The 13,974-nt window shown below is 35.9% G+C and overlaps 1 non-coding gene across 1 annotated transcript; it reads right to left on the bottom strand.

Annotated features, from left to right (window-relative positions):
* Window positions 1-11,283: 11,283 nt before the first annotated feature.
* LOC131600880 (small nucleolar RNA R71) lies at window positions 11,284-11,390 on the bottom strand. Its single transcript, XR_009283484.1, has one exon. It is a non-coding gene; the product is annotated as a small nucleolar RNA R71 (small nucleolar RNA).
* Between the last annotated feature and the right edge of the window lie 2,584 nt (window positions 11,391-13,974).

Below are 13,974 nucleotides of genomic sequence, written 5' to 3'. Positions count from 1 at the left end.
TATGTATCAGAACATATAATATGTATCAGAGCAAACAGCAGTAATGTTACAGAGCATATTTTAGAACTAAAAACATGCATCAGAACATATAAGGAATAATAATGAGTTAAAGCATATTCTGTCATTAGAATATCAGAACATTCTTCCTTCTTGCTTCTGTTCTTGAAGCTTTACAACACTCAACTTGCTTCAATTTCCATGAGCTTGTTTCTATACAAAATTTCTTTTCCCCATGTATTTGCTTCTCATGTTGAGCTTTTAAGAAAATCTTCAATTTTTGCAAAACACTCAAAGACATAGAACTTGCAAGTTCTGTTAGAAATGTGGAGACTTTCTCCCAGCAACTGATAAAATAAATCAGTTCATTTATCACATTTTTCTCCCCCTTTTTGTCATAACATCAAAAACATAAAAGATTCAGATGAAAAAACAGACAATATGAGAGAAGAAAAGATATTTTTCATTGATATTCAGAAGAAATTGTCAGAAGGTACAAAAGTACATGGAAGATGCATAGAAAACAGATGCAAGAAACAAAGAGAAACAACTAAGACTCAAAAACTAAGATGACCCTAGCGTGGACATGATCTTTGCCAGCATGTCATGAATCCCATTGTTGCTCTCAATCTGCCTCTCCATGAAAGGTCGGAACTCAGCATTGATCGTGCGTTGCTCGTCCATGCGAGAAGCTAGCTCAGCCTGATTCTTTTGAATAATCTCCAGAGTCTTTGCCAGACGAGAAGGTTCACCAGAAGAAGCTTCACAACTTCTGTCCAGGGGGATAGCATTCTGAACTGCAGCTTCCATTGTCAGATCATCATTATGATTTTCCTCAACAGGAATAGTTTCAGCAGGATGATCTTCAGCATCTGCTTCTTCCAAAAAAGCATCTCCATCATATTCTACAGCAGGTAGCTCAGAATCTCCATTCTCAAGAGCCTGAAGAATGGCAGCCAAATTCCTTGGGGCAGAAGGACCTTCAACTTTTGGAGGATCAACAACTTCTGGGATGACCATGTTGGGGTCTTTCTCAAAAGGATTCTCCCTCAAAAAGTCAAATAGAGATTTGAAGTCTCCAGTTAGAACTGGATTCTTAGGTCTCCAGACCACAATGTCTCTGCAAGGAGTAGCTTCCATTTCTGCAGCAATTCTTGCTTCCTCAAGTTCATCAGTGAACAGCTTCTCCTCAAAGATATATCTCCCTCCAAGAAGACTGAACCAGAAGTCCTCATAACTCCTCAGAATTCCACAAGGTCGTGGAGCAAGTTTTACACAAATTTCCTGAAGTTCTTCAAAACAAGCATCTGCTTTTCTTCGGAAGATTCTCCAGAACTTTCGCATAGCAACATCATTCAAGACAGAACTTTAAACAATTCTGAGAGTATCAAAGACTCTTCTGAGATTCCTCTTTACCATTTCAAAAATTACACCAATATGGGGGAATCTGGGTTTGGGACAGAATAGGGTTGAGGCTCTCTATCCAACCGAAAAGATGATTCTGCTTCATTCTCAGAATCTAACACTACCATTTCAGCTTCAGGGAGAGGCTTGGGAGTGTAATTGCAGTCACGGAGCAATTGCTCATGTGATGCAGAATCTGGAAGACCAGAACCAGAGGGATTGTTTTGAGAGGTGGAAGGAATGGGTTCATGGTTAACATGAGGAGGTGCTTGAGAAGTGGATATATTTGTGTGAGGTGGAAAAAGAATTTGTAGGGGTGGTATATCAAGAACAGGATTTTCAAGGGCATGGTCAGAAGCAAGGTTGGTTGTGGTTGGAGATGAAGGAATGGGAGTATTTGTGATGGGTGAGGGAGGAGGAGTAGGAGTTTTGGTTACAGGAGAGGAAGGAGGTGTGAGAACATGAATTTTTATGGGTGATTCTGATGGGGCTTTTTCTGGTTGATTTACTGGTTCAGGGGTTTGAGCAACAGTTATTGGTGCAACTTCTGAACGTAAAGCAGGAACAGAATCAGGTTCAAAGAGATGAATACCTTTGGATACCTTCTGAACAGCTTCAAACACAGCCTCAAGTTTCCTCTGCTTCTTACTCTTCATCTCTTCCACAATCTTAGCCTTCCCAAGAGAGATTTCTCTTCTTCTGGCAGATTCTAGTGTCTCCTTCTCACTAGCAACAACCTTCTAACCTTCAACTGCTTGAGTTGTTGGTCCTTGAGAGATTTTATCTTGCTGATTCACAGCTTCTGCTTGCTGATTCACAGCATCTTGAACATACTCATCTTAATCTGAGGCATCAATTATTAATTTTATTTTTCTTGTCTTCGTCTTCTCAAAAGCTTTAACAGTTTTCTCAGTGTTATTAGAAGGCTTTCTCTTCTTCTTCTTCTTCTCAGCAGTCTCCATCTTACTCTTCTCATTTGCAACTGAAGTAACATGAACTTCTTCAGCAATAACTTCTTCTGGAACGGCTTTCTCAACAGTAGTAGCAGTAGCTACACTCTGGACTTCCTTCTCCTGATTATCAGAAGGATGATCAAATTTTCTCTTAGTCCTTCTTTCCTTCTTTTCAGCAGCTTTAGGAGCAGTTTCTGAAACATCTTCTGAAGCAGCAGGCTTCGAGGTAGAGGCTTTCTTGCGACCTCCTTTAGCAGGAGCACCTTTTCCTTTTTCTTTTTCTTCTTTTTCTTCCTTGAGAGAATTCAGATATCTAGTTCTGACTTCTGGCATCTCACTTCTGAAGAAGGGTTCAAAGTCAGCAAGAATAGGATCTCCTCTGCTTCTTGCTCCAGGAAGAGGTTGAGGGGTTTTGGTGATAGAATCAATAATACTCATCTTTCTCAAAGTGAGAGCATTTAAGCAACTTCCAATATTAACAACCAGATCTTTGATGGTACCTTCAGCTTCCAAGTTCTTAACAATCTTGGAATGAACCAGAAGGTTTGTGATGATTCTTCCATAAGGAATAATAGAGCACTTCTTTACTCTATACCATCTAATCAACATTGTGTAACAAAATAAATTTTTTGATCTTCTTCATAGAATATTAGGTTGTTGTCCTCATTTTGTTTTATCCTTTGATGGTTAATAAACTTATTTTCATGAAGCTTATCTTCTAATGATAACATTTGTTTATTTCTCTCTCAAAGTGTTTGATTTAAATTTGAGACACATAAAAAAAATAGTAGATGACATCCAAAGCATTTAGTAATGAAATGTTACATGCACTTAATATTAAGAATTTAATTAAAATACACTAATATTATAAATGTATTCTATACAATCAGATAATCACAACCACTGATTTGTTAGAAAATTTTGACTTTTACTATAACTTCCTTTAAAATAATTCATTTGAATATTATGATGCCTTGTTGATGTATAACATTTTACAATGTCAATGCATAAAAATTAAACTCTTATATTAAAAGGATAAACATTTATAGTAGAATCTTTTGAGATTTTGATAGTTTTACAATCTAATTATAATTATATTTCTCATTTATAAATGGTTGATTTAACCTTTTCATTTATAATAAAATCTATTTGTATACATGGATTAAAAAAATCTCAAGTCCAACTTTTGGTGTATATGTAGTGAAATTATGTGATTTTAAAATTAAACAATCAATATCTGTGACCATTTGAGAAAAATGCAGAACAAACTGTATTTTCAAAACAGAAGGGAATACTAAATTAAGGACACTTGCACAAGGAACAAACTAAGGATTTTTAGAAGAAAAAAAAAGAGAGAACACAAAAAAAATTATTTTAGACCATAACATTGATCCAAACCTTATCAGTATCAGACTTTGAATTAAGTATTTGATCATGTTTTTTCTTAAGGGATTTCATCTCAGTTATAAATGTTTTCCCTTTTCTGGATGATCTAGTAGATGTTCCATCATCCATTACAATGTTTGGCACTCCCTTTTTTGAACTCTGAGATCTCTAAGGACCATTTGAGCATTCTACCGGCCATATCTGCATGGCCCATTAGTTGTTTTACTGGCTGGTTCGTACGTACCACGATGGTTGGGCTAGGAAGTAAAGCCTTAGTCACCTCGCCGCATTGATGAGGTTTAGTACATGTTTCCTTCTTGATATTTAGCAAGCAAACCTTCCTTGTGTTAGAAAATAGAGAAGACATACTCTTTTTGAAATGAAGCTTGTTAGGATGGTGAGGTAGTAAAAATTTTTAAATACAAGAGAGGTTACTTAGATTGTAACGACACCCTTTTTTGTAACCAAACTGAGTCAAAAGTAAATATCAACTTTAGTAATAGTGCACCACTCACCATGAGAGAGAGACACATTCTTGTTCAGGGTTCTCTTTTTCCAAGCTTTGATTGTTGGAAAATGTTACAACATTTGAAATGAAATTCTTTATGTCATAAAAAAATGACTCCTCTAAGATTGCACACAACACAAGGTTAGAGAATATAGTTGATACAACCGTCCAAACAGTCACGACCATACTTCCTTAGTGGAGCAATTCCACAATTACCCCTCATTTTCTCAATATAACTTGCACCTCAGGTTATGATGAATAATTCTTCTCAAAGCTTATTAGCCATACCAAGAATATGAATGCCAATACTTTCCTGCAGCAAGATCTCTATCATAGTGATAATAGAACCAATGACTTTGGTGTGTAAGTAGGACAAGATCCTTGTTCCATTATAGTAGTAGCAAAACACTACAATGTAATGACAACCAGTTTGACATTGTATTCTTTAGTAACCAACCCAGTTGAAACAACTTATCTTTCTTTAGCAATATACCTAATCTTAGAGACATACCGAGATTCAATTAATTCTAGTCAAAGTGACTAGAAAATCCTCAAATAATACAATCTTTATTCATATTTGGCTAATAGCTTTTTACTTCAAGACTTACAATCATTTAATATTTCATTTTTGAAACACCTGATGACCACAAACCAAAACAACTTCAAATAATTAACCTCTCTCTTAAAATGCTTTCTTTAGAGCTTTCTTATTCAGTGTATCATAGGTCTTTAGAATCTTCACAAATACTGAAGTAACAAGCTGCTGAGATGATGTTCCAACATATGATTGAACATCATTACCTTTCTCAATGAACACATCAATGATTTTGATCCTAAAGTTAACATTACTAAAAGAAATTCTCTCAATAGGGTAACTCGGAGTCATACCTTATTCTCGATCAAGGATTAGATAAGACACTTTGGAAGACTTTATAGATAATACTTTTTTCTTGTTAAGATTCATAAAAGAAGCATTTATATGTTTCAATCCTTCAAGATACTCACCTTGCATTAGAATAATCAGATTCATACAATAGGTTCTAAAGCTTTCGCAACTAACTGATAATGCACCTTCTGGTGATACGTCTAGAAAACATCTTCATTGAACATCAAGCAAGAGAATGAACAATTAAATACTTGCATCGGCCACAAATAGAAATTGTTTTTAAATTCACACAAGAACTCTATTTATCTCATTATAGATGACTCACTCTTCCCTGATGACATACACCTTCAGACCTTGCACACACAACTGACTTATGTTTAACACAAAATCCATCAGTTTTCAAGTTCTAGAAGAACGTTATCAAATCTTTCAGATAATCCTTCTTGAATACTTTAGTTTACCAACCCCTTAGTCTTCAATTATAGTATCATGAACGCAGATGCTATTGATAGAATATGACTTAATAACTACCAGTTAAACATTCAAGTGTCAGGAGCAGTCAGTACTAAGATATCAACATCTTTGTTGAAGATCAAAGAGGGATACAGGAAATACTGCAAATAACACCTCCCTTGAGTTTTAACCACTTTTTGGTTAACCATAGCTGTCATTGACTTTTAGAGGAAGCAACAAAATAGATCTATTAAAATCAACTTTCCACATAAGTGATATCTTCAATGTGAATATATGTTAAGGCATGGTTATATTGCTTTCCAAGGGACATAATAAGAAACCCTACATTAGAGATCAGAACATAAGTTCCCAAAAGTTGGAAACAATCAAAAAATTAATCTTATTAATCTTCAAGGATTTGACATGTTCATGTCAAATCCCTTGAGTAGAGACCGGTGAATCTTCTTTTTTATAAATTTTTTTTAACTCTTCAACACTAGGATTCTCTTATCCTGTTTAATTGTTCCAGAATTGTTGCCCATAGATAGGTGGAATGATAATACTTCATCATTCCAACAAGAATAGTGATGTCTTTACATCTGAATACTCCCTGAAGCTCACCCAATGTACCAGGGTGCCTGCTCTGATACTAATTGAAATTTCTGGTATAGGAAAAACATGGTAATAGTGATGTCTTTACATCCGAATAATGTCAAGACAGATGTTACGACATCTGTCTCCAAATTGAATAGATTCATCAAGATGTATTTGATATTGAAAGTAAATAACAGAATGATAAATAACATAGAAGATTATTAATCGAGTTCAATGCAAACAACACCTAATCTAAGGGAGACCAAGCCATGAAGGAAGTCCACTATCAACAATATTAGTCAAATCTAAACACCCCAGTTTACAACTTCTCGCCTAATCACTATCCAATGCTACTTCTACATAAAAGTTGACATCTAGATCTGAAAAATCGCTATCCTAATTCCAATCACAATTGTGATAAAATAGTCACACACATTGTGACAAAGGGAACCCAAGTGGAAAGATCACACTTTCAAATCAAGAACATAGTTAAGCACCCTGACTAAGAACAATACTTGATCTTACATGAAAGCTTGATCAAGTACAGGACTCAATTCTCATACTTAAAAGCTTAAAGAGAGAGAAAAATTTAACTCATTCCCTAAAGGCTTCTAAGTATGAGTAATACGCTTACCGCGAGTATAAGAAGATATAAGGGTGACAAAAAACCTACAAAAGAGACTCACAATCCTGCAACTTTTTGCTTCCCCTAATTTACAAATTCTGAAAAAGTTCAAATTATATTAGGTTAGGTTTTCTTTTTAAGTTCATCTTTGCAGTCCACGGGCTTCAAACTTGCATGCAGATATTTCTTAATCCATAAGTTGATTGATGCACCAAATGTGTAGATAAATATCCTTAAATATTGGAACACAAACATCAAGTTTTCTAAATTGTCATACATTTAATTTTTGTAACTTCTACAACTGGAGATACACGAATTTGTTCCAGATTAATCTTCTTGACCTGTAAAATAAACTGAGATATATCCAACTAGAGATATCACAGAATCCAATCAAATCTGTCAAGATTTAAAAAAAAAAAGCATGTGTTAATGTTCTGTTGTAACATGTCATGAAATCTGTCAGGACATCTTTCTTGAGTAGCACGCTAGAAAATCTTCCATAACATTTATAGTAAACAATGTTTTAGCAAAGTTGTGCCAATCCTAAAACCATGGTACTAACACTTATCATATCACATCTTTCTCTTGTGCATTGCTTGGAGACATATGTATTGTATAAACTCGTATTTGTAGTACTTCAATGTATACAGTTTTATTTATGTAAATTTGTTGCTTTTGTATGTTTCTATGTATCATTTATAACATCACTACATATTATTCTAGATGTATATGTACGGGTGTTACATAGTATTTTCAAACAAAAATTCAAATTCAAAGGTAATGAAAAAATATTGAAACAAGATCAACGACTAAATATAAAAATTACCAAGATTTATTGTAAACATTGACCAAGGAATCTTCCTATTTCGTGCTGGTTATTTTTTCTTTGACATTCACTTTCCTTTTGTCTTGCCATTTTGATAATACATTTGATGCCCTGCATAATACACTATGGATGACTTAATGACTAATTTTTGACATAATTATTACCTCACACATGCATGTTTTTCTCATCACCTATCACCAGTAATGTTTGTAATTATCCTCACCCAAAAACCATAGCTTTTCACTATAAATAGAAATATTTTTGTTATGAAAATGGCGAGATTTTTTTAGAGTAAAGACGTTCTCAAAAATTTGAGAGAAAAAGTAATTTTTTTTTGGTGAAATTTGGATGGAAAAGCCACTTATTTGTTTTACAAATAACACCAAAATCCTCCATCCCCAACGGCTTCATTGTCTATAACCTATTTTCCCACTTCTTAAATTTTTATTCGTTTCTGTGTGGTTGTATTCTTGTTGTTATATGTTACTATACTCTTAAATAATTTTTGTTGTTCTATATATATTATTTGTTTGAGTTGACATTTAAACACTTCATAGCTACATGTTTATGATGATAACTAATGGCATAAAATGATCATAACTTCTAAAACACACTATGTGATGCCAGTAGAAATTGTTTTCATTCATTTTATGTTTCATTTTTTTAGGACTAGTTATCTCTTTTTGTTAGATGTCATTTGCCACTAGTTCCAATTTTATGTTTCATTTTTTTAGGACTAGTTATCTCTTTTTGTTAGATGTCATTTGCCAATGGTTCCACCTCAATCAGTGTTACAAAACTCAATATAAGATCGAGTTACCTGACATATGTCATAATGTATGTGTGTTATTGTTGTATGTCTGATATATGTGTGTTATCTGTGATAGGGGATTATATAACTTTGTTGTTTATATTTTTTTAATTATTGTGACTAGCTAACTATATTTTGTGAACTTTCATTTACCGCTCGTCTCTCCTCAATTGGAGTTGCAAAACTCAATATATGATCAAATTATGTAAGATTATGACTTAATCACTTATTTATATAAACCAAAATTGGATTATAAACATCCCTTTATTCCTCAAGTGTTCGGACTGATCGCACTGAATCGCACCATGTTTCTGACTCGAATATCACATGTTTTCCTTAGTTTTTATTATCATTTTCTTGTATTATGTTTCTATTTCTTTTGTTTTCAGGATTCTTGACCTTTCGGAGCCTTTAGTGAAGAAACGAGTCAAAACGCCAAGAAGATAGGGTTTTTCAAGAAGATTTGCACTTGTGGCATTCAGCACCGCGTAAGCCATAGGGGACGCCATGACGTGGACCACTCCATGATGGAGCCTATAACACCCGAGGCCAAAGAAGGCGAGGGGTGGTTGCACCGCATGGAACACCTGAGGCCGAAGAGGGCTAGGGTGGTCGCCACATCGGAATGAGAGGAATCCTGAGGTCGTGCAGGTATGGGACTGCATGGTCAAAAGAAAGCTTATAAGGATTGATGGGTACTACCTATACCAACAAGATGCATCTTCTTTTCGGGAGCCCGTTCAATAAGAACTCCACAGTTAAGCGTGCTTAACTTGGAGTAGTATTTGGATGGGTGACCTTCTGGGAAGTTTCCCAGAAAGCGTGCGAGTGAGGTCAAAGCATGCTGAAAAGACCCGTGTTGGTTTGTGGGGTCAGTCGATCATCCCGAAAGCTGTCTGGGGCGTTACAGAGCCAACTGCCACGATCACACGATCCTGACCGTTACTTCCCACCGCGCCCGCGATGAGGCTGCCGCGCCCGTGGCCTTCACAAAGTGGTTCCCGCTCAGAAGGAGTTGAGGGGCACTCCTGTCCTAACGCACTTCCAGAATTGATTATATATAGTTTTCGTTTTTCATTTTCATTTTCCATCCCAGCTTAGTACAAACTTAAGCCATATACTACCAGTTTCTGTAAAGTAGTAACCTCTTCACATCAGGGAGTTACTACGGTGAAAATTAAGTTGTAATCGAGTCTTGGAGCACTTTGGTTGAAGTTCATCATACCAGCCTTCACTTTGAATCAAATTCAAATCTCCGATTGGAGTAAGGTTCAATTTAATTACTTTATTTATCTTACTACTCTTACCATAGTCTACACACTTTATAGACTCTAAATGCTCTTACCATAGTCAACATGCTTTATAGACTCTAAATGCTCTTACCATAGTCTACACGTGTTATAGACTCGCACCCTTTTAATTACTCGCTCATATCATAGTCTACATGTGTTATAAACTCGCACTCACTATGTCTCGCCAAATTATAATGGTTTGAATGTAATGATTGTCATCATGATTGTGTTCCAATTATCATGCTAGTGAAAATACTCTAGGGATGTTTTAGTTTTAACTTAAGTCAATTTGTGTTTAAATGTTTATTGGGTAATATCAAAAGTCGTCCATTTAAAAGATATGACTTGATTATTAATATTTAATCAAACAAAAGAAGCAAAAGCGATTTGGTGGGTTAAATAGGAATCATTAACTCTTTATAGAAAACGATTTTGAAACTATTTTCGAACGCGTTTGTTGGTTTGAAATATGACTCTTGGCCCAAATCCAATAGTCTCTTTAAGTTAATCTTTCCATGTCGAAATTACTTTTCTGTTAAGTCAAAACTATCAATTTCTTAAAAATAGATTTACCTCTTTAATGCGGAAGGCACCCTTTATATGTGACAAATAAAGGAAGTTAAATTAAAGAGTAAATTCGATTCTTAGTAGCCAAAAGCTACAAGTTCCCGTTAAATTGATTCTTTGCTACGAATAGAAAATATTGCCCCATGAGTCGTTTCATTTATGCATGTCTGGATCATAGTCTGATTTCATGATTTACATTCCAACCCGTCGCTTAAAACTGTTGTTCACTTCACCTAACTACCTTGTTGCACTTCACTCACAACAATATTCTTGTTCACCTTAGATAAGCACCTTAGCAATAGAGTTGATAGATTGATGATTGGTCTCTGTGGTTCGATAATCTTATATATTACTTCAAAAGGCTGTGCACTTGCAGTTCTATATGTAGGCTATACGTTACAGACCCATCAAGTTTTTGGTGCCGTTACCGGGGACCAACTTCGTCAAATTTCATACCCTATTGTTATCCCATTTAGACTAAGGCTATTCTAGCCAGTAGATGCGTAGAAATCGTTGCACCGGTAACCTATTAAACCCTTTAGTGGAGCCCGAACATTACGCTCGAGCATGTATGTTTATCCTTAAGTTAAGGAAAGCTATGTCCGAAGACCGTAACCAAAGACCGCTTAAAGAGTTGCTCAACCATCTAATGAGGAGCCTAGTTCTAGTATAGTAAACCCCGTTATAACAACCAACAATTTCGAACTTAAGCCCTCATTGCTACAACTAGTACAACAAAACCAATTTGCTGGTCTCGCTGCAGAGAACCCGAATCAACACCTAAAAGTGTTTATCCAGCTAGCTGATACCGATAAGGCAAATGGAGCCACACCCAAAGCCATCCTCTTAAGACTGTTTCCTTTTTCCCTTAGAGGTAAAGCCCATGACTGGTTAGACGCCTTTCCAGCCAACTCAATAACGACTTGGGAAGACCTTAGGAGAGCTTTTCTTGCCAGATATTTCCTACCAAGCAAGACCGCTGTCTTTAGGTACCTGATCACTAGTTTCACTCAAAACCAAGGTGAGTCACTTTTTGATGCCTGAGAAAGATATAAAGAAATGTTGAGAGCCTGTCCGCACCATGGCCTAGAGCAATGGATAATCATACACACCTTCTATAATGGACTCCATTACAACACAAAGATGTCCATTGACGCTGCTGCTGACGAAGCATTGATAAACAAACCTAACCTCGATGCTTGTGCCCTGATAGAGGACATGGCCCAAAACCACACCCATTGGGGAATAGAACGAGCGACGGTAGAGAAAAAGGAGAGCCATGGAGGAAAGCATGAGATAATTTTCATGGACATAATGAATGCTAAGATGAACGCCCTGGCCTTGAAAGTCGAGAACATGTCTCATAACCCTACCACCGTGGCAGCAATCCAATCGGAGTGCGAACTCTGTGGATCTCAAGGACTCCAAACCATTGACTACAACCTTTTGGATGACTCTAGCTCAGACCAAGTTAACTATACCCAAGGGAACCCTTTCTCGAATACCTACAATCCTGGATGGAGGAACCACCCAAAATTCTCTTACAAAAACAATAACCCCATCCAAAATTCCGGATCTTCGAGACCCCAAGGACTCCAAACACAAAAACAAAACCAACCTATGCAAGTTGTGCCACCAAGACCGTACCTTAGAGAAACCATAGACACCTTTATTCAGAATCCAAATCAACAAAATAGGGAGTTTATGAATCAACACATTCACACAAACGAGTTAGTTACTCAACTAGTAACCAAGTTTGGCCAGATGATGACCCACATCGAAATTCTTGAGACCCAGATTTCACAGGTAGCCCAAACCACCTCTGCACAAGTTGTACCTGGAGGATAATTCCCTGGACAAACCCAACCTAATCCCAAAGGAACAGCAAATTCTATCACCCTGAGATTTGGAATCGCTTATGAAGGACCTAGAAATCCTAACCTAAGTGTCATACCCCAAAATTTGCCCTCTTATATTCAATCAAAGGTTCCTCATTTTTCCCAAGAACACTCAGGGTTCTATTAGATAAAGTTCCTCCTAATCCAGGATCTCCAAAACTAGGGTTTGCATTTTATCAAAGGAGTTTGAATCTCTAAGGCCTCAAATGTACCTCAAGGTATCTCATATGCCTCAGAGCATCTCCATGTCAAAAGTCAAGCTTCAATTCCAAGGATTGCTCACTCAAATGCTCAAATGATCCACAGTCGACTAGTTTGACCTAAAAGTCAACTATAGTCCAAATACAGTCAAACTTCAAGACTTTTGGTCAACATCAAGTATTTGAGGTTATATCCATCATTTGATCAAAGGTTGATCATGATTCATTAATAAAAACTCATAAATGAACATAGTCAAAAGGTTCAAATTAGGGTTTTTTAACTAAAAACTCAACTCAACTTTGACTGGCCATAACTTTCACATGGAGTATCAAACATTTCCCAACCAAAGCCTATTTTGAAGGAAATTGAGTTCTCTACAACTTTGTCTGTCACATGCCAAGGGTATAAATTCTTCACTCAAGAAATATGTTCCAATACATTACAGGTCCTCCAAAAAGGTCAATAAAAGGTCATCTTTTTCAAAAGCCCGTAACAGAAGAATGGAAGCTTCAATTTAGATGAAACTAAAAGGGTCATTTAGAGGACTCTTTAAGCTTTCCAAAGAGTTCTAGAGCATGGACATATGGTTAAAATTGAAGGAGATACGAGGCTCAAAAGTTGGTCGATTTTGGTGAAATACATAAAACCCTAATTAAGTAATTTTAGTTTTCTTGACCAATGGGCCCAACTTTTGAATTTTAAACATGACTTTGGGCTTCATAGGGACTCTTAAACTAATTATTTCATTTTTATAATATTTATGTTATTTATTTTAATATTTATTCATTTAAATACTTATAAATCACATAAAATATGAAATAATTTTATTTAAATCAAGGATTTATTTTTCAATCAAGTTTCAATCATCCAAATGTCAAATATATGGTACAAATTTCGTGGAAAATAGGATTGGTGAGAGAAGATTAGGTTTAAGCCAATTTTAGAAAGAATTAAAGGAAATTTCCAATTAAATTTCCTTCCATCAAAGCTTGATTTATTTCCAATCTCTCAACCCTAAATGTCATTTTGTTCCTCCGTTAGTTTTTCCCTTTTATTTTTTCGGAAATTGGTAATCCTAAAAAACACCCTAAAAACATCAATATATTCCATTGACTGCATACATCGAGTCTTCCCTTGTTGTCTAAATAAAAAACATCACACATATGTAGAGTAATCATAAAACACCCCGTTTAAACGTACGATCGTATGACTTTTCCAAGCTTTGGGTCTCCTGTATTCGAGGCAGAGGAAGAAGAAGACAAAGAAATATCAAAATAAATTTCTCGGTTGCTCCAACAAAGGGAAGAGGCCATTCAACCATACAATGAGCCTCTAGAGATCATTAACCTTGGTTTCGATGGAAACAGAAAGGAGGTTAAGATTGGAGCTTCGCTCAGTTCAGGGATCAGAGAGAGTTTGATACAACTACTCAAAGAATTCTCAAATGTCTTCGCTTGGTCCTATCAGGATATGCCAGGGTTAGATACCAGTATAGTGGAGCATCACTTACCATTGAAACCAGAATGCCCTCCAGTCAAGCAAAAATTGAGAAGAACTCACCCGGAGATGGCCA

This window comes from Vicia villosa, linkage group LG4, assembly GCF_029867415.1.
Source record: "Vicia villosa cultivar HV-30 ecotype Madison, WI linkage group LG4, Vvil1.0, whole genome shotgun sequence".
In the NCBI taxonomy this organism is placed as follows: Eukaryota; Viridiplantae; Streptophyta; class Magnoliopsida; order Fabales; family Fabaceae; genus Vicia; species Vicia villosa.
The sequence above is the reverse complement of the archived record's forward strand: the minus strand, read 5'-3'. Positions and strand labels throughout refer to the sequence as shown.